Source organism: Halichoeres trimaculatus, unplaced genomic scaffold, assembly GCF_033239565.1.
Source record: "Halichoeres trimaculatus isolate MK-OKI-2021-1 unplaced genomic scaffold, fHalTri1.1 fHalTri1_scaffold_18, whole genome shotgun sequence".
NCBI classification, from domain to species: domain Eukaryota; kingdom Metazoa; phylum Chordata; class Actinopteri; order Labriformes; family Labridae; genus Halichoeres; species Halichoeres trimaculatus.
In genome coordinates, this window is record NW_027437196.1 from 19,263,008 (window position 1) to 19,284,152 (window position 21,145).

Below are 21,145 nucleotides of genomic sequence, written 5' to 3' on the forward strand. Positions count from 1 at the left end.
ATTAAAAAATGCACATTGGACAAAAGCTTGGGTTTTACAAGGTTAAAGAGAAATGTTTTGATAAAAAATAAATAAGTGATTAAAATAACAAAAATAACAACAATAAGACTTCTTATTGATTAAAGTTGGATTTGAAAGTTTGTGATGTGTTGTCTGTGTCTAAACTTTAAACAGAGAGCTCGTCAAAGACAAAAATGTGAGTGAAACTTGTAGATATTTTTGTGTGAGGACAAGAGGTGAGTCAGAGAGTCAGCCTGTTATCTGGATGACAGCGCGCTCATCCCCTCACTGTGAGATGTGTGGGAACTCTTCTCTGCAGCCGCAGCAGCTCTCTGTCATGCCGGCTCCAGTGTCTGGCCTTGTCATTTTTCACCCTGCACAGACACCACGGTGGAAGGGGAGAGGATGTGTATGTCGTGTGAAAAGCACACCTGGCAGAGAAGGAGACCTCTAACCCCAGCGATCCACCATCTGACCTCAACCACGCCACCCCACCCCCACACACGCCACCACCCTCTCGCTCTTTCTCTCTGTTCCTACCTCCTCTTTCTCCACCCCTCCGTCCCACCTTCCTCTCTCCTTCCTGCCCCGGCCCTGAGGGCAGAGATGGATCTGTGTCTGGTGATGTCACTCTTGGCTACATGGGGTTTTAGAGTTTGTAGGGGTGAACTGGGGGGACAATCTAACTTTGTTTACGATGCAGACTCTGTGCATGTGAAAGCAGAAAAGTTTCCATACACAGGTCATGTATGCATACAGCTTGTGGTAAAATCCTTCAAATGTATGTCAATTAAATGACAAAAGATTTTTTTTTTTGTACCATCCCTAGAAAAAGTTTCTATGGACTTTCTTTTCTTTATTTACTTGAACATTGAGGATGATGAGAGGACCGAAGTGGAGAAATGAAGGCAAACAAACTTAATGGAGACCAGGAAGGACATGTGTTCCTAGAGGTAGGGATCAAACAACAGAGAATCAAACCTGCTGAAGTGGCCAAATTTGACAAAATAAAGCCAGAATTGAAAAAATATGGCCTGTAAAGTTAAAAGGGTCAAGTATAACCAGAATATGACAATTTGATTTGAACAATTAGAATTATAAAATGAATTTGTTTGAGGTTTAACCCAGCAGAGCAGCAGTGTTAGGGTTAATCAGTTCAAGATATCACAGAGTGTGCATCCTTCCTGGGTGCAGCCCTCAAAGAGATACCTTATGTGGTTTACATGTATACAGCCTGTATATAAACACAGACATGAAGACAGTCGGCCCCACAGTGCCTGAGATGCTTCATGTGGCTGGAATCATTTTTGAGGATTTAAGCCTTGTGTTCTGTACCGTCAAGAGAAGACACGCAAGAGAAGACAGCAGAGCACATGTCATGGGAGTCAGTCTAGATGAAAAGACTTGTCCCTCTTTCCTCAAGTTGAGTCGTCAGAGGGTGCAGTCATGCTGAAGAAGTTTACAGATTTTTAAAAGTCCTGACATTGTCCCATCAATTACAGGACACTGATGTCAGGAGCATGTCTGAGTCTTGCTGGATACTTTCAATATATGCAGTCAAAGTCAGAGCAGTCAAAACATATTCAGAGCACATCTGTGACACCCTCACTTTTTCCAGAGAACTGTCAGGAGTTCTGCAAGATATACGGACATACCGGCATCAATGTGTCTGTGTGTGCAGTGCACGTGCAGGCCTTTTTTTCCATGTCAGATAAAAGCATGAAAAATGGCACAGAGTCAAAGAAAAAATGGGGCGTGTCCCTTGCCAGTTGTAGCTTCAGTTATCTGATCAATACCGTGCAATTACAGAGATTTATGTCACCCGACATTCCAGGGTGAGTTCGTCTCACAGCCACCTGTGGAAATATGATCTGTTTTTAACTCATCCAACACCCAAGACAGGAGATAAGATGAGAGAAGAGGGGGGCTGCACAGTCAATTTAAACTAAGTTTCCACTATAAATATATCCAACCACACTTATCCTTCAGGAAGCAGCAAACAGAGCCCCCATCATGCCAACAAGCATGCACTCCCAAAACAACGTATGATTAAAATGTGATGGATTGAGTGTAACAGCGCCTTCTGTTTGGGTCACATTTGATAACTATCTCCAAACCCATCATTTCAAGTGTGACTGTAGTGTTCTGGTGAAAAGGGGTCTTTTTGTTCTCGCAGTCTTCTTCAAATTTTCAAATAATGCAGATGCTGACTGTAAACAAAGCCCAAGTGTATTTTGACACTAATGTTCAGGTACATGAACTGCAGGTGGTCAACTTCTGAAGACTTATGTGTTTACCTGCATGCATTTCCTTGAGAATTCTGAGCTCTTGGGCCATCTTGAACAGTTTGAGCTCATATTATAGGAAAAGAGAGCTATTGACTTAGAAAATGTTAAGCCTTTAAAGAGGAACAAAGCCCTCTGGTTATTAGCCTTGGAGTTAGCCAACCTGGCTTAGTTTGAGTATGTATGTGATCGTCACTCTTCAAGTTTGAAGTCAAACTCCAGATAAGTCTAACTTTTATGATATGAAAGATAGAAAATAATCCCAAAATCAAATATCCTATGCTTTCTGACAAAATAACACTCTTCCAGGCTAACCACAAGCTGTGGTAATATGATGACGGTCTGTGATATTGCAAAGTGGGCTACAGCACACAATAGCACAGGGCTGTCCCTGCATCTTTACATCATAGTTTCCCATTGAAACAGCGTAGGTAAACAAATGTCTCGTAAACCAATTCCAATAAAATGTGTTATGAGGACTTAGAGCAACAAGGGGCTCAAATGATTCATCAGTACTTCAGATATGCAGATACAGTTAATGTTTTTAGCTACTTTAAAAAAAAAGCCATACTTGTTTCAATTTTACTGCAAACTGACCTCTCAAGGGTTCAACAGAAAACAAGCCTGGACCACCTCTTCAAGCCAGGGTCTTCTTTTGTGTCTAAACAATCTGAGCCAAAGAGAAGACCCCTGTTTCAGATGAACCCCTTCAAACAGATCACCCAATGATTCTTGCAATCTTCTGTGATATACTGAAAATAAATGTTGCCTCTGGTCAGCCATCCCCTGGGCTCCTGCTTTAAGGCTTAACCACTGAGGCGCTCTCTGCTCCATATGGGGCAACAGTGATTCTGGTTCCACTACATGGCCTCTGCAGGAGACAACATGATCTTACAGCTCCAGCTCAGTGATCCCGGCTGTGAGGGCCTCCAACTCTTTATACTCTAATGGAGTGGATGGATGTCCATTCCAACATTTCTATCACCTTATTTTTTCTATGTACTCTCACCGTCAACTTTTCATCCTTTTTCTGTCTGCATTCATTTCTGCCCTTAACATTTGACTCCAATAAAAGAAAAGGGCGATATTCTGCAGTGATACCAGGATTCACAGTGTTCTCCTCACGCAGGAGGCCTTATCATTATAGTTCTCACACAGTGAAACCACATTGTTGTTTAGCTCAGATAATTAACTGATCCTGGTTTGTAAATTGCCCCAGATAGGTTCTGTCGAGGCAAGTTTGCTGGCTTATTGCCTGAATGCTCTCGTTGGATAAGCCTCATTTGCAAAGGTCAAAGCATCAGGCTTTGTTCTTGTTCTAAAGAGAATTATAGTGAGTGAAGTTTTGCTTCACGTGGACAAAATAAATCTGTCAAGATTGTTTTTCAAGGCAATCATACAAAATAATCATAAAAAAAAATAAAGAAAAAAAATCAACTTTGGTCTCATAAAGAAGGAGTGTTTTTTTTTTTTATAACTGTCTGCATCTCTGGGTTGGCCTTTTTGACAAGGTCTTTTAAATCCTGTTCCAATCCTCTTCGATTGAGTATTTTGTTTACATTTATTTTTTAAAGGAGAATTATAATGTTATGTCTTTTACCAAGCTGTTTTAAAGGGTTTTCTGCCATGCATGTAGAAAAATGTGTGAGAGAAACACTCTGACCTGAAGCCTGATTCAGGTCTCTTAAGTGGAAAATTTCAGCGTAATAAATTACTGCTGACACGCTAAAAGGCTTTGTGGATCTGTCATATTCAAACACTTCATCAGACAATGGCATCTGTACATGATGACACAGCTTAGGTCAAACCATTCCAGACCTGGTAACTGTATCTCTTATTTTCTCTCCCCACAGAGCCTCTTAACTGGATTTACTGCAATGTGATACAGGAGCAACTATAGAGTGTAGAGACGGTGGTTTGTGGTGTGTGTGCGCATTTCATAAGTGTGTCACTGTGCTTTTTATTGCAAGAGTGTATTTGTGCATGTGTTTCAGTGTGCAAATGTGGACACACTGGTGTGTTTGCTCAAGAGATCAGATGTTTTCCTGGTCCATCTCTGGGATGGTTTGAGGAGCAGAGGACGCTGGGATGTGCCCGGCCCGAGGGGATCCTCTTGTGTGCTGAATGGAATTGAGGAATGCCACCATAGACAAACACGCTGCAAGCTATGAAACAACTGCTGTACAACTGAAATCAACACTGCACGTCCCTGCTATCCAACACAAAAGGCGAGTCAATCCAAGAAACTAAAGGAGAGAGGGAAGAGGAGAGGGGGAAGAGAAGAAGAGGAAAGAGAAGAAAAACAAACATTACAAGGGTGCCTCAGAATAGCCCAAAGGGGTTTCAATGTAATGTCACAGTACTGCTCAACATGGAGCTCAGCATGTAATGAGTTGATGTAATAACACATGCATTTCTCTTTTTATAATTTAACAAGATGTGTCCATAGTCTCATAAGATACATGTTTGGGCAAGCTCATATCAATACCATGCAACCTGGAGGCCATTGTAGCACATTCTGCCCTCATATGTTGGCCAAGATGCCAAAAGCAAGATAACCAAGAGCATACCTGCAGACTCTTCTCTCTATGCTGCATTTCTAAGTTACATTTCATATGGAAGTTTGAGGAAAGATAAAACTTCTGCTATGTTTCTGCAGGTGTAAAAATGTAATTTATTGGCTGTTCTAAAACATTTACTCTAACTGTTTGATGGAGGATGATGGACATTTTTTTTACTATTTCCTCATGAGGAAGCGAGAGCCTGTCCACGGGGTGAGTAAAAAAGTAGGATTTGTATATACATTATAGGTTAGTGGTTCTAAAAGCAGTTTCACATTTCATCACAAGTCTACAAGGTGTTTTACTTACATATTACTCCATTTATTGGCTGTGGGCATCTTGCAAAGTCAAATTCCAATGAAACTTTGCATACAGATTGGGGAATGTGTCATAGGGCCCCTATTACAAGGAAGTGCTCCAGGTGACAAAATTCCCCAAAACACTCATAGAAGTGTCTTAATAACTTACCCCTAGAGTTTGGACTGGTAAAGATGGGTGATGCCCATCAAGTGTCTTAAAAAAAGCTTAAATGGGAAATGTCAGGAAGAGTTTCTCAAGCAAAGGAGAAACTGGCTGAAGGACATTGATTTTATCAAAAAACCAAAGATATAATCGTGCAGTGATCATGTTTGCAGAGGGTCTCATTGGAAGTGCACTCACACCTCCCACCAAACTGCAACAAGACAGTATCTCTGTGATCACAGAATGAAGATATTTAGCAAATGGAAACATGCAATAGCTTTGGTTCTTTGGTTTATAGGTGAACCTCACAGACCGATGTTCAATGTGGACCCACACTACAGACAATGAATTTAAAGAGAGCCAAAAAAATCAGTGTGACTCACTTTCTCTCCATTTATATACAGACAGATGATATGTGAATGCGGATGCCACATTATTTTATTGATCTTGGATGGTGGAAGTGAAATGAAAATTTGGTAAATAGTCAACAAATGTCAGCTGTACCATGGTTTATTAGAGGTAAACACTGCTTTAAACCCTTACTGCCTGAGTTAGTTTACACTTATATTAAAGTATTGTTTTTGTGTTTGTTTTTTTTTGTGTTTTTACAGATGCTAAATTAGTTCACCGTCTAACCAATATATTGGGACATGGTGCATTTGATACGATCCTTGGTATGTGTAGAACATGAATCAATAGGAATTAGCGGGATAAAAAGATCACCTCAACTGCATCAAGACCTGGAAGGGTATGCAGTAAATTTGCGATGACAGGCATCAATGGGTTAACATGCAGCTTACAAAGAAGCTACAACATAAGTTGGTTTTCAAACTTTTTTTAAGCTTTACACTTTTAAAAAGATAGGAACAGTTCAATATCATTCAGTCAAACAATCTTTATTTATATGGCACTGATTCGCAACATATGTTACCTGAAGTTGTTTTTCAAGAGGACCAAACTCTTTGTTTTATTTACAATGACCCAACATCAAGATCAGGTTCGACCAAATCCCTTCTTATTCCGGTTTCAATATTATCCCAGCTGGATCCGCCATAAGCAGAGCACTTCACATCATTAAACAAGCTACAGTGGCAAGAAAAAAACTCATTGTCATCTTTGACTCTTGAAGAATTTTGAGTATGAGGATCATTCAAGAGTAAAGGCTATATTCTAAGAAACAAAAATCTATCAGGCAGAAAACTCAGGTAGAAACAACCATTTGATGTCATAAGCGCATTTAGTCATTGATGGTAATATTTCATCTTTCTGTCCTTCTACGCACAGCGAAAAGCCCAAGCACTCTGGAAGTCCATGACCGATTCCACAGGAACGACATTAACAACAAAGTAGAGCTTATGTACTTGTTGCATACCCAGAAAGCAAAGCCTCCTTACACTAGTAATGGGAGATCTCTCTGGTTTGAGGTCTTCCTTTGTGTTTGCTTTGTGTAGGACACCCACATTTCCACAAGCCTTTGAGCAGCACAAGGTTTATGAGGTGAAGGAGCTTTTTCTTTTCAAAGCACAGACACGTCACATATCTATACCCATGCACACTGGTCCGCAACATTGGCCAACAATTGTCAGACATGTACTCTCTAATAATTTGCGCTTGCTTGGCAAGATATTAAGCGGGTTTATGCGTCTGTGAGACGAAATGATTTTAAGTCGTGTTTTGATAGAAGACATGCATGTGTGCAGGAATGTAATTGATGTATTTATTGTCTGACAATGATGCAAAGCAAGTGGGAGATTTGCTACAATAATGTGGCTTCAGAGACAGACTGGAAAAGGTGGGGGAAGGTAGCTTCTCAGATGTGGCAGACCCTCGCAATCCTTCCAAACCTTCCAAGAAACGTTGATAAGCAGATCCCTGAAATGAAATCTTCCCCAGCACCCGGCTGGATCTGCCCCTAATCGTTTTATTTACAGTCACTATAAAAGACGCCTCCCTTTTAATGGCGCTGAGAAATAATAGGCAGCCGAGGAACAATCGGTACAGTCCTAAGCGCATTCCCCCCTTCCATTTTCACATTAGGCTAATCGAGGCGAAGGGAAGGATATAAAGACATCAGTTGGATGAAATGAGTGTAATTGGAGAATAATGTAGTTAGTTTGCTCTAATCTTCTGCATAATATTAAAATGTTCCCGATGCACCCCAGCTGCAAGCAATCACCCCGCTCTGAGGAACCTGGCCGACGATGTAGCAGACAGAAGGATCTTGAGTGCAAGATTGAGGAAGAGATATATTATATGAGAGATAAGAAAAGGAGAGCAAGAGAAACAACTGGAAGCTTTACAGGGGAGTCCAAGAAGCTGTCTGTGAAGGCCTCAGCTTGGATAAACTGATGTCTTCTCTATCTCTTTCCTGACATGGAAAAGCAATCCTTGCACCCTGCTGATGACTGGCTAATTTGTACTGGGGGCTTGTCGGTTGCCAAGACCGGTTATGGAGTTGTTAAAATCAGGAACAGTAGGGACCAAAACTGTCAGCATGGGTTTCAGAGGTTCATTTTCTCCATGCTGAGTGCAGCCTGCTACAGCCTGACGTTTTTTTTAAGCTGCCAAAAAAGCATCCTACAGTACACCAGCTTACTGTGTCACCAACATGTTCTCAGCAACCGTACACAGACTAACAGATTTCTTTTTTTTTTCTTGGGTTAGTTGTGAATATCTTGTTGTGTTCAACGGAAAACCATCATTTGGAATCATTCAAGATCTAAAGTAGATCAGTTGTTAAAATCATCTGGGCTGTATCATTCAATTTATTGGGGTATTTTAGTTTTGAGGTTGGAAACTTAGACATCAACAGTAGTCGATTCATTGTCACCATTAAAAGCAGTTAAGAAACAGACTTGTGATCAAGTTGGATATGAAAGGAAGTAGTTTGAGATCATCAGCTTCATAGGGAAATAAAAGGCAGATTCATTAGTCCCCCTTTGGCTTAGCCTTGTCTGTGATTTCAAGGCAAAAAAAAAAAAAAAGCTCGCTCTGAGGCGGCTCTTTAACTGGTGTTATTGTGCAAGAAAATTGTCATTAGACAGTGGAACAAATAACCTCGAAACGTCATGGGTGTCTTCACTGGGGATCTAAAACAACAACAAAGAATTAATCAAATTAAAAGAAGCCTTGTTATGCGATTTCAAGTTAATTTCCACAACCAAGCCCTTTATTTAGTGTTTGACAAAACCTGAAAAAAGGGCAAGTCACAGTTTAGGGGCTCAGTAACAGTTTTATATTAGTGAAGAATTATCAATCCTTTAAGCTAATTTGGTTAAGTTGAGGAGCCTTAAAGTGGGCTATGAAAATGGAGTAGCCTATTTGTTAAGCTCCCACCCCCTTCCACACTCTTTTTATGCCACTGGGGCACTAATGCACTTTTGTTTTCCCTTGTTGATCATCTGCCATTTAAGACACATTAAATCCTGCAAATTAATATAAATCTATGGAAGCTATTAGTGATTTCCGCCCTGCATTAGGCACCCACACAGGCCTGTCTATTAGGCCTAAAGTAGGTACTAATTAATAATAACAAAGCTGTAAAAAACCCTGACTCCACAGACAAAAAATCAAGGATATCGCATAATGAAGAGTTGTAGTGTTTTTTTCTCCACTAAAACTTTTAAAACTTACAAAATGACTTCTCTCCAGTTTTAGTCTGTTCTTTTGTTTTCTCCTCATCTCTAGACCTTCGCCTTGGTCCCCTCTCCACTTTTTTCAAATCCTCTCCTCTCCTCTCTGTTCCTCATAGCCAAGCAGTTTAGGCAAGTGCCATATGCCCTGATTAAAGCTAGCGGCAGGCCAAGGAGCACAGGGAGGCTGTTTTGTCATTAGCCCCTCGCGCGGCTGAGGTGGAAACTCATTTAGCCCCATGCTGGACCTTCATTATGATAGACTTGTATCAGATGGCATCGCTGGCTGGGATCTCTGGCTCCTGGCTAACGGATGGGGGAGATGCTGAGGCTTCGGCCCCTCTCCAGCCCCAGCAGGGAAAGAGGAAGGGCTTTAAATGGGAATAGGGCTGGAGGAGGACGGCTGAGGCTGTGTAATGGGAAGAGAATGGGATGGAAGCTGGGAGAGGAACAGGTCAAGGCCTTGGGTTAAAGGTTGCTGGTGCTTGAGGTGGGCCAAGCAAAGCGAGCAGAGAGGGAGATTGACGAAGGAAAAAAATATTAATAAGGATATTTCAAGAACATGTTCAATTTCAGTCTTGGCGGAGATACTTCTAGATATTTGAATTCTTCAAATCTCAGTTGGCTCTGTGATGGACTGGCAACCTGTCCGGACTGTACCCCCCTCCACAATGACAGCTGGGAATGACTCCTTATGGAGGAAAAGTGTTAACACAATGGATAAATGCATGGAAATCTTAGCTCTGCTGGTGATGATAAAACAGGATGAATACTGATCTGATGAAGTGCTGAATCTGAAAATCTGGGTTAGAGCAGTGACAAAACTGAAAACATGGCTGAAGAGGAGAAAATCATTTAGGGCAATGGACAAATACCGTAGCTTGTGCTCAATAAATTTTGAATATGAATATCTGATACACAGTACATGGTGCGCATTTTGACCAGCGACAGTTTGATTGTATTTAAAGTTAGGATAGACATCTCTTACTTCTTCAGATATTTTCTAAACGAATACTCTACCACAAAACAGTGCCTGCTTATAGGAGCAACTTTTAAGTTTCCCATAAGTTTTTAATGACTGTCATGTTGTATTTAGCCAAATAAAGTGAGGATTGATCAGATTTTAGGAGGTCTGGAGGATTGATATAGCATTGTTGGCTGATGTGGGGGCACAGAGCATGAGAAGCAGGGGCTGGAGGGAGCTGAGGCAGAGGTTGTACAGGAAGAATACATGCAGGCCTGAGGGTTCCTGATTCAGGGTTGCAAACATGGTTTGGTGTGAAGTCAGGGGGGTAGAGCAGAGGAAGACAGCAGGGCCTGGAGGAGAAGGCAGTTGATGGGGCTCTGGTCTTGAGATGGGGCTGTGGAAGGATCTGGGTCTCGCTCAGCCTGGTGCCTCTCTGGCAGATGCTGCAGCAGACTGGATGAGGGGACCACCACTGACACACTGCTGGCGGCTAGAGCTGTGTGTTCCTGGTAGACCGAAACCACCTCTCTGTCTGGCTGTGTCTCTTTCTTTCTGTCTCAGTCTCCCTGAGTCCACCTCCTCCTCATTGTCTCCAGCTCTTCCTCTTTGCCCTCTTTTTTAGCGCCCCCGTCACTGCTTTGGACTACACCACCTACCTACAAATCCACGTTCAAACATGCTTCCTGCTGACACACACAAAAAAACATGCACACAGTGTGTACATGGTGAACAAAAATTATCAGCTTCAAATGTTCCAAAGCAAATGGCTGAAACAAATTTCACCCTATTTGCTGACAGTTGTGCTACCTCCTGTAATAAAAAGTCAATGAACCAAGGGCAGTCAATATATTCCAGTAACAAAGACTGAGAGATTTGTCATTTCCTCACTCTGCTTCTCTTTTTTTCCACAAAAACAAGCCTTTCTTCTTTTGCATGGGAAGAATGGGGGGAGGTGGGGGAGCCACACATGCTCACAAATGCAGTCTAACTGTCTGTTAAAAAAAAGGGAATCTAGGAAAAACTGCCTGCACCCCCCACCAAACACAACCTGAAGAGAAGGCATCTGACTGTGACAAACCAAATACGCTCTGTAATAGAATTTTCCATCTCCGCAAAACTGATAAGGAAGAGAAAACATAACAACAGCGAGCGGCACATATCTGAAGGAGGTGATTTCAAAGAACAACACCAAGGCACTCCAGATGCCTCCTCTCGCTGGGTTCTTACATAAATATGCCGTTAAGCAATATGATGTATTATTATTACCTGAAAACATGCTATGAGCCTGGGTAGGCAGCATATAAGCTGAGCGCCTTAGCTCCCCAAAGGAGATTGTCTCGACATCACATATCAGCCTGTGCTATTGGATTCCCTGACTTTTAACTGGGTTAACCCACTTCCTGGTGAATACAAATTCAATTTTAACTGCTGCAGTTTTTTATTTGCCATGTGTGCCCCCCTTCCTTTTTCACTTGCATTGCTCTCAATAGACTGGAATAACCACGTAGAAACAATTTTCCTCTATTGAGTATACACAAGCTATAAAATTAAAATGAAGTGCTATTACATGTGTGCAAAAAGGAAAGAGGGGAAGGGGGGGGGGGCTAAAAATCTCCACAGCAAGACAGAATGATCCGTCTACTTTATTCTATTTCTTCCATCTATCTATCTCTGCCCATAGCTCTCTTGTTTTACACCCTCTCATGTGATTCTCTGCAGCAGACGAGTATAATCCCATTGTTCTGTCTCCATGCAGTGGATGGGGCAGCCATTGGAATGATAACTCAGCCACCTTTGATCATACTTATAAAAATAAAGGCTTTGAGGAATTCTGAATGCCTTTCAAAATAAAAGCTTTCACAGACAGGTATCAGATAAAGTGATTTCGTAACCCCTCTTTCTTGTATTAAAAATTGGGGAAGTTATTTTTTCATCAAACTTAAAAAAAGAGTGCATTTGAAGTTAACATTATTAATCACTAAACTATCATTAGACAATATGTGATTAAAAGTAAAGCATTATTTCAATACCTTTTTCATTAATTGTTAAGCTCAAATCCTAATGTTGTTTACAGGTGTGTTTGCCCTGTAGTAATACTCACTGTTTGCACCATTTCACCAAATAATAAATGCACACACATAACATAAAACATGACCAGCACATAGTGAGTGCAACACAAATCTAAAATTTTAATGAGAATATGCCTAAAATTCTTATCTCAAATAGTTTAGAGCTCATGAAAAAATCTACCAGTAATCAACAAAAAAGTTCAGTGTGTTCTCTGGTGTAATTGAAGGCTCCCCATGAGCACTCCAGCACATTGAGGGTCCTCAAAGCACCACTACAGAGGTTTGTTTAAGAGTGCAGGCCTGTCCTCCATGGCCTGTGTGACTGTCTCTTCAATGGGCTAATGGCTTTCCTCAAGCAAAGGGAGGGAGAGCAGGGCCTAAACAAAGCCAGATGAGGGACTCAGGAAGCCTTTCAGGACTTCATTAGGTCTTCTCTCTGAGAGGGGAGGTTAAGAGCCCGGCAAGCTGGTACTGTTTAGCTGCTTAACATCAACAGGAATGCTCACGCAGCTGCCCCGTAGACCCACCGACAAGAGCACACAGGACACAGCAACGTGAAGCACATGCAATCATGTGTGCACAGTGAGTCTCACAACATGAAACATACATGGAGACAGATAGACAAACACAGATACACGTACACAACATGTATAGACCCCATATAGCCCCTGGTTCAGACAACACAGACCACTAAACACAGGCTGGTTAGCATGAGAAAGAGGCCACACAGGGACTCAAACAGCTGCTTGGCTCAGTACAATCACACTGTTGCTATGGGCATTGACCACAAACATAGTATGGACATTAGACCTTTCCTTCTTTTTGAAGTGCAATGACATATTTATGTTATTGTTGGTTTTCTGCTGCTCTGTTGCTCCAGAGAAAACACATCACTGGTGTGGGGTTCATTATTTATTATTTGTAATTTGCACGATTTATACTGTAAGGTTTTTCTGTGGTTTAAGGACTCAAAGACAACATGCACAACTGCAAAGTCTGGGGTTTATATTAGATAACATCATATCCCATGTCTATCAAAGGTGCTCGGGGGGCACCCCATGTTTGTGAGGCAATGTCTAATGTGTGGATAATATGCAACGTGTTTGACAATCTGTAAAATCGAATGTCCTAAATGCTACAATAATCCTGATGACAATGAAGGTGAATCAGTGCTGATCAAGCCAGTTACTTTTACCGATAACACTTAGCTATTTTTACTTTTTACTCTATTAATTACATTTTCTGTATTTGACCTGCTCAGATCTTAAATGCTGCATGTGGATGATGAATTTTTTTTTTTTTTTGCACAATTTTACATATTAAAGAAATGCCTGACAATAAATGCACTCTTGACATAACACAAAAAATTAATGAAGATGCACAAAGATCCCCAAATAAACATTTTCATGGAAACATGTATGTGATAAAGAAGTTTCAGCTTAAGCTTGTAGGCTTGAATCAGCTTTTTTTGTGATGAAACTGTGTGTGTACATGTGTCTTTAAATGTGTTTGTACTTTTTACAGGTATTGTGTTGCACCTGGTCGCCTGCCCCTGAAACACTGAGCAGGCTACCAACCCCTTCCTAACAGTCCTGAAAGGAACGTGAGTAGAAAAGGCCAGATGATTAGATAGATATTGTTGCTCTGGACACGTGTAGCAGAGACTTGATGTGTAAGGTCATGTGTGTATGTGTGTGTGTGAGTGTGTGTGTGTTCGCAGGGCAGCCAGAAGGAAGAGGTGAAAGGGAAGCAGATGAATATCAAATGAAAGGAGAAGAGGTGTGTAAGTCGAGCCTTGCATTGCTTCCCCTGCTTTGTGCATATGCATGTGTGTGTGAGTGTGTGTATGTGTGTATGTGTGAGGGCAGGGGTTAGGGTGTTTTTGTTGTTCTCTGAGAACGAATAGAATGGGAGTGGATGATAGTGTAAAGAGAGGTGTGTGTGTGTCTGCTTTTTGTGTGTAAGTGTGTGTGAGTGTGTGATGGCTGTGTTCAAGCACCACCTAGTGCCTGTGTGTGGCACCTCACCTGTGAAGTATCATGACGCCTGAAGTGTCATAGTCAGAGCTTAGCTTGAAGCATTTTAATGGATGATATATGAATAAGGAGCAGATGTGTGCTGTATGTGTAGATATCATCGGTTTGTAGTTTCCGAACACTTGAAAAAAAAAAAGTCATAGTTATTATTTTTTTTTAAAAGAAGTCTTTGTAACATTAAATATGTTGTGAACCTTTGTCTGATCTTGCAAACAAAACTGCAAACATTTAAAACACCTTATTAAAGCAACAGAACTGGCAGACTGTGACGTTTTAATATTATACTGTAAAAGTCTTTTTCACATTTTCTTCAAATCCTCAAATTATTACAGTAGACAGCGACCATTAGTAATGTGATATAATGACCCTTCGAGAGGGAAAAAACACAGAAATGGCTGGACATAACACCTTTTGACGAATGTAATATTTTGGGCGCATTGTGAGACTGGGATAATGTCACAGTTGATTCTTCTCTCAGCTGACAATCACCACCAGCCAGCAGATAAGAGGCACGAGGAGAGCCCTGGATAATTATGGCACACATGGCTTAGCAAACTTTCCCGTTTCACCCGCTCATTTCAATGTGCCCTTGAATACAGTGCACTGTCAACACACATCCATCGCAGTCGGCTTACTCCAACTTAGCACCACAGCCCCATCAAGCCCTTCCAAACAGGCTGGTGACAGTGATGTGAGGCTGTCGTGCTGGATCAAGGTAATTCAGTCTGAGCCCCCCCCCGCTCCATCCCCCCCCACCCTCCACCCCTCCACCCCCGTTGTCAGTCGAGCGCGCCGTGACCCTCGGGCCTTCAGCTTCAGCTCCCCAGACCTGTTTATTTTTATCACAACAATGAAAATTAGCATGATGCTGAACGCCTATGCACACTGAAAGCCTTCAAGGCTGTTTGTGTGTGCACATTTGTGTGTGTGTGTGTGTGTCTGAATTTGTGTGTGATTGGGGGCTGGAGTGACAGTGTCACCTTCTTATCATGGGGCCAATGTGGTGTAGACAGGGAGATTTAGCTGAGAGATTGAGGGGGGCCTGGTGGTTACTTCTGCGCTGCTCTGACAGGTATCACCAATACGAGGATTATCAAAACAAAGATTCCATGAAAGTGTCAGAATGAGCGAAGTGTCCCATGGCACTTTAGCAAAAAAAAACGTCAAAATTACTGATCGTACAGTTCCTTTGTACCTTATCTCGTTTAGTTTTACTTCAACGTCAAAGTGGCGTTATAAATATTCAGGTATGCATCGTGAACAGCATTTGTTGGTGTAGGTGTATGAAAGGTTTACTTCTTATGTTCAGGAGTTAAAAAGTTTAACTTTGACGGACGTGTCAACAGAAACACTGTTGAAAAGTAGGTTAACAACAGAAAAGTTGTTTCTTTATTAAACAATGAAGGTGTTTTCCATTTAAAAGTATTTTTTCTAATTATAGTTTTGACTTTATAGATACTTTTCTAAACATTAAATTTAACCACACAGCTAAGCTTGTTGCTTTACAGATTTCTGAAACAAATTAAAACCAAAAATGACTGTGTGACATGATTTCAAGCTTTTGACGCTCTTTTGTTTTTTGGCTCTGGAAAATAATTTCTTCTTCTTTAAAGCAGACTTAACAGCTTCAGTAGGTACCTGGTTTTTGTTTACATGTGACTTTACAACACACACTGGGCCCTAGAGCATGATTGCAGGAAAGCTAAGACACACACACACACACACACACACACACACACACACACACACACACACACACACACACACACACACACACACACACACACACACATACACACACACACACACACACACACACACACACACACACAGACACACACAGACAGAGACAAACCCACATTGTGCATCAGCTCGTCAGCTCATAGACACATGCTCGGGCCTTCATTCCACAACACTAAACTACACACACACACACACACACACACACACACACACACACACATGCACACAGCATTTCCAGTGTGACTGACAGCAGTGATGGAGATAAGCCTGATTAATAGGGAGGATGGGTGGGAGTGGGAGGCTGCGGTGCCTCAGCAATGCCTTTGTGGCATCGCGTGCCACTGCTCAAACGATTTGTCAACACCGCTGAACGACATTTATTGACTGGTCTCCATTTTGCAAAGTGGTGTTTTGTCATTGCTGAAAAATAGCCTGCCTGAATCAACTTTGACACTGAGCTCCAAAGTTGTTTTTCCCTTTCCTTTTACTTTCCCCTGTGTAATGCTGAAGAAGGGTAAGATGGTTCACAACATCAGATAGCCAAAGGTCAATTCAACAGACGGTCTTTATAATAAGAGACATGTGTGCCAAGCCACAAAATACACGAAAACAATAACTTGAACAAGCTTTCTGCCCTTCCATTCCTCTTCTTCCACAAGAACCCGTGATACAGCCTGACTAAAATGCCACACAGTAGCATGATATAAATGTTTTTTTTGTCTTTTACATAATTGTAAAAGACAAAAAAAACAACGATAATACATGTTTTAACGTGCTGGATCCTTATTTATTTGGTCAGTATTTTCAGGTTACCAATAGTCAGAGTTTTCAAAATAATCTACAGTAAATTTAATGAAACACATCAAACATGGGTCTTTATATTCTCATGGGCAGAGAAAAAACCTTTTGTCATTATTAATATTATTTTTGTTGCTGCTGTTTATTTAACAGTAGGACTAAGCAGTGGCCGTATGTAACACGTTTACATACTCTACATGTGTCGGTCACATAGTCTGTATAAAAGCCTGGATGGCACAGTTTTACAAAGTGAAGCCAAAATCCCCAAGTTACTGGCTGCAGTACATGTCAAGAACCTTTAATAATAATAATAATAGATGGAATTTTTTTTAAACATGATATCTGGCAAAGCAGTCACTTCCTATCATTCTTACTTATATAAAAGTCGCCATGTTTCCAAGAAGCTGAGTTTCAGTTAGTTATTTGATGTTTAGTGATGTCATTGCTTGACAAATGTGGTCTTCTTCTTTAAAAATTCTTTGAAAATGAAGAACAGAGGAGAAACGAGAAAATGCAACAGATACTAACATGAGTCACCGAGCTTTCCAACAGTAATGTCTGATTCAGACCAGTGGAAAAGTCTAATATGCTGCGAACTGTACGAACATGAGGGATCTTGCATGTTTTGATGTTAAGTTAAAGATTCTATAAGGAGGATCTGTTTTAATTGGACTGCCTCACCACCTTCTGGCCGAGAGTCTCACCCACACTGTTGCAACAAATCTGAGTGAGGTGTGTTTGTTTTAGAATTAGAAGGAAATTGGCTTGAAACAAATTTTTTTGGTTCAAGACAAATTTTTACTTGGTACAATGCCCCAGGGTAAGGTCTTTATCAGTCCAGTTACATAGCATTACGTAGTAGTAGTAGTAGTATAGTGGCCGTCTATATTTAGCGCAGCATGTTTGTAATGTGTAACGTTAGTAAATCCTATGTCCTGCCAGTCATCTACCAAGCAGAGCTAGCATAGCCTCTCTCTTCATTTTATTGATAGACTCTCAAGTTTGAACAGACCACTGCAGAATAACTGCTGACTGTGGTTTGGAGTGGACATTAGCACTAACGGTTCAGCCCATGCCTTAGCCTTCAGCTCGAGTCTAAGCCTTTAGCTCGTGCACTGTCATTAACATTTTTCTGTCTGACATTTAGACTCCTGTGTTCACCATCACTTCAGAAATAATCACAGATATCCTTTTTTAGCAGAGAAAAACACAGATCTCTTTTCTCACTAAACTTCATCAGCAAGCGTGGTGTTGTCATAGAGACCATGACTTGAAATAATCCGTAACCTGTAATATTGCCACTGATAATCTTGTTTTAAAGTGTGGATTATGATCAGGCGTATAACTAGAAGCCAGACTTTTGCAAGGTCACTTAGAAACTTCTCAAAGACCCTTTAAATGTATGCTTTGGCTTGCCAAAGGGGTTAAGACGCAAGTTTCAACACTCCACAACAGGTCATGAATAGTGTAATGTGCCAGTGTCCATCAAAGGCACTATGTTGGCCTCACTTTTTTATCATCAGAGAAGGTGGAGGCATGCTGTCCACATTAAGTTAACTTAGTGTGTTTACTTAGGTTCAGGAGCTGGACCATATCTGAACCACACCTTCATTTATTTTACAAGTCTGAACATAGCCAACCCTCTTAAATCTTTTTGTCTGTGATTCTTCAAGATCTGCTCACACAGGCTAAGGCTGAAACAAAACTGTTGTACTAAGTCTCCATCTGTCAGGCCACACAACATTCTCCTTCACATGCATTGCTCATCAGAACTCAAACATCACATACTCTTTTTTTTTTTTTTTAATGTTTAAACTCATATTGTTGTTTGGCGTGGTCTTTGCTCATGAAAAGTCAGTCTGTGGTCTTAGCAGGTAATTGAGAATGCGTAATGGTTCTGTTCTGAGTGGCGCAGACAAATCTTGATTGATTAAAGCACCCAAACAAATACAACCAAGGCTTGGTATGTGAACTCCAGCTGAGTCCAGTATAATCATTAAAATGAAAACTATTTTTTAAATATGGAGTGCAGCCCAGTCTGAATTGGAAAGATTGCCTCACACTTAAAAGTATAATTGTTTCAGTGTTTTAAAATTGTGAATCTTGGAAACTTATTTTCTATGTTATGATTGTCTTCCCTCCATCGTCAGCCTGATCAAGTCAAGATTTTCTTAATTCAACCCACATTGCATAAAACTTTTCCCTCTAAACATATGCTCAACAAACACAACCCAGTTGTGTGGTTTCATACGGTTTAAGAATCCCTGAGTGCTCTCATTCAAAACTGGAGGGAGAAAGACAGATATGGCAGAGAGGGGAAGATCCATTCAAATATGATTAGAACTGAATTAATAGACATTGACGTTTGTGTTTGTTCCAATGTGGTGAACAGCCCAGCATTTCCTGCCAATGGGCCCATGGATGACACTAATACCTTGTAATCAAAGGAAATGTGTATAGCTCCACAAGCATTACATTCAGATTTTGTCTCCCTCGTTTTCTTACTTCACTCTTGTTTGTCTCGGTGTAATGCAGATCAGTTCTGGGTTTATTTTCTACCCTCAAAGCTCAATCTTTTATTTGATTTGCGGTAGAAAAAAATCATCATCCTGGTGAAATTACATCCACATGGCAGAGGCTCTGAGCTCTTACTGTAGCTCGGTTGGCATTGACAGAAGACATGCCATAATGACAAAACAAGGTTTGGAACAACTGAGGAGTCTTTCCAAAATATGCAGCAACTATTTTAGGCAATAGAAATAATAAATGGTAGCCATTACTCATTATGTTTTAAATATAGAAACCTTCAGAACAAGACTGTTGATTCACTGGGGCTTAAGTATTATAAGTGCTTTCATGGGTGTTAATGAAGGCAGTGTGGATCAAAATAGCCCAAGTGGCTGTTGCTAAAAACAAAATCACAGAAAGTGTTAAAAAATTGAAATGCTCCTGCAGAGATCAAACAATTTAACCCTCACTGCTTCAGGTAACATATTAGGAAATAAATTTCTCTCTCTTTTGAAATATCAAAAAGTAGTGTTTTCTTTGCACTCCAGACATAAACATGGTGTTGAAAGGTGATAAATATTCACATGTTTTTTTTTTTTTATAGAGTACAAAACACTGCAATCAAAAGTTGCCAGGCACTCCCACTTCAGTCTCCATTGTGTCCTCTTCACCTCAGGATGTGGTTGACACGGCATGAAGGGATCTAGATTCGCTCTTATGTCTATCAATGAGCGACTTTTCTTTCCTTTTCTTCTCTAATTCCAGTGAAGACAGTTTCCCCTCAGGAAAGAGGCGGCTACGTTTTCACCTCTTCCGAAAGCAGAGGGGGGAATTAACCAGTTGAAAGGTTATGTGGTAAGTCAACATTAGCTTTTGGGCTTACCTCGGTGATTGAGCCCTGTAATTAAAAGACACAACTTTGAACTGTTATTGGTTTAATACTTGTCTTCTCCTTATCCTTTAAATTTGACAAAACAAATCTGTAAAGCAACTTGTTTTTCATAAATACATGACTCTATCTTTAAACATGCAACTGCTAATTTGACAGGGTTGAGTCAAGTAATGAAATACAGTTAAGGCCTCAGGAAGCTTCCTCTAAAACAGACTGACTTTTTTTTTTTTGTTTTTTTTTTTTCTTGTATGCAATAGTTTGTAGAAAAGAAAGGTACCAAAGGGCTACCTGGAAAATGAGATCTTTGCAGGGGGTAATGGTAAAGCTCCAAACTCATAACCTTAATGGGCCATTTTCTAACCTAGAGCCCTAGTGATTGAAATTTTAGTGGACTTACCTCATGACAATGCGGGCTAACTTCACAGAGCTCCAAATCCTCAAGAAAACAATCTTAATAAAAGTGGATTCAGTATTATTGCTAATATTAACCATTAACCTTAGAACTGGGTCATGATGTCCCCTGCTGACTCTAATCCAAAAAAGAGCTGGGTCTTTTTTGTTAATATTTGCAAAGTCAAAAAAAATAGTCCATCTGGACTTAATAGAGATAGCATTTTCTCTCTTAAGACACATAAGGATGCTGGAATCTTACCTAGAAACGCAACAAAACACACTGTTTTACCTTTAATCATTCTTCCATCTCTGTGTTTACAGTAGATTTTATAATGTTTGATTTCAGGCATGTACTACAAATCTGGATTTTTATCTTATTGAGGTAGGTCTGCAGGGTTTCTCCCATTTTGCCATGTTTGCTATTGGTCAGATGTTGCAAACTCCACCCCTTTTATCTGAGCACACACTGATCAAGACTGGTGCACTCTGGGTTCACTTAAGCCTGATTTCCACCAAGCAGTCTGGTATGGATCACTACAGTTTGGCATGGGTCAGATTGGTGAAGCCTGATCCTGTTTTCCAACCATTCCCCCTCTCGGTAGACAGTATGTAAGCCAAACGCCAACAGCCAGCCTAGCAACGTCATAGCTTGATGCCATGGCAGCACGACACAGCGTATCCTGCTAATAATTCCATTGAAGAAGAAAAACATGGCAGTAAACAAAGAGCAACGATGGGAGCCATCCAGCAGCTCTTCTTCTCTGTGATTAGCATGTGGCTCTTTGTTGCAAAGTGTGAT

General features: G+C 40.8%; 1 protein-coding gene across 1 annotated transcript in view; it reads left to right on the forward strand.

Annotated features, from left to right (window-relative positions):
• ofcc1 (orofacial cleft 1 candidate 1) overlaps nt 1-13,584 on the forward strand; it is a 180,058-nt gene extending 166,474 nt beyond the window's left edge. The window contains exon 27 of the mRNA XM_074693846.1: nt 13,501-13,584. The gene's annotated coding sequence lies outside the window, so the exon portion shown is untranslated. The remainder of the gene's footprint in view (nt 1-13,500) is intronic.
• The last annotated feature ends 7,561 nt before the right edge of the window (nt 13,585-21,145 follow it).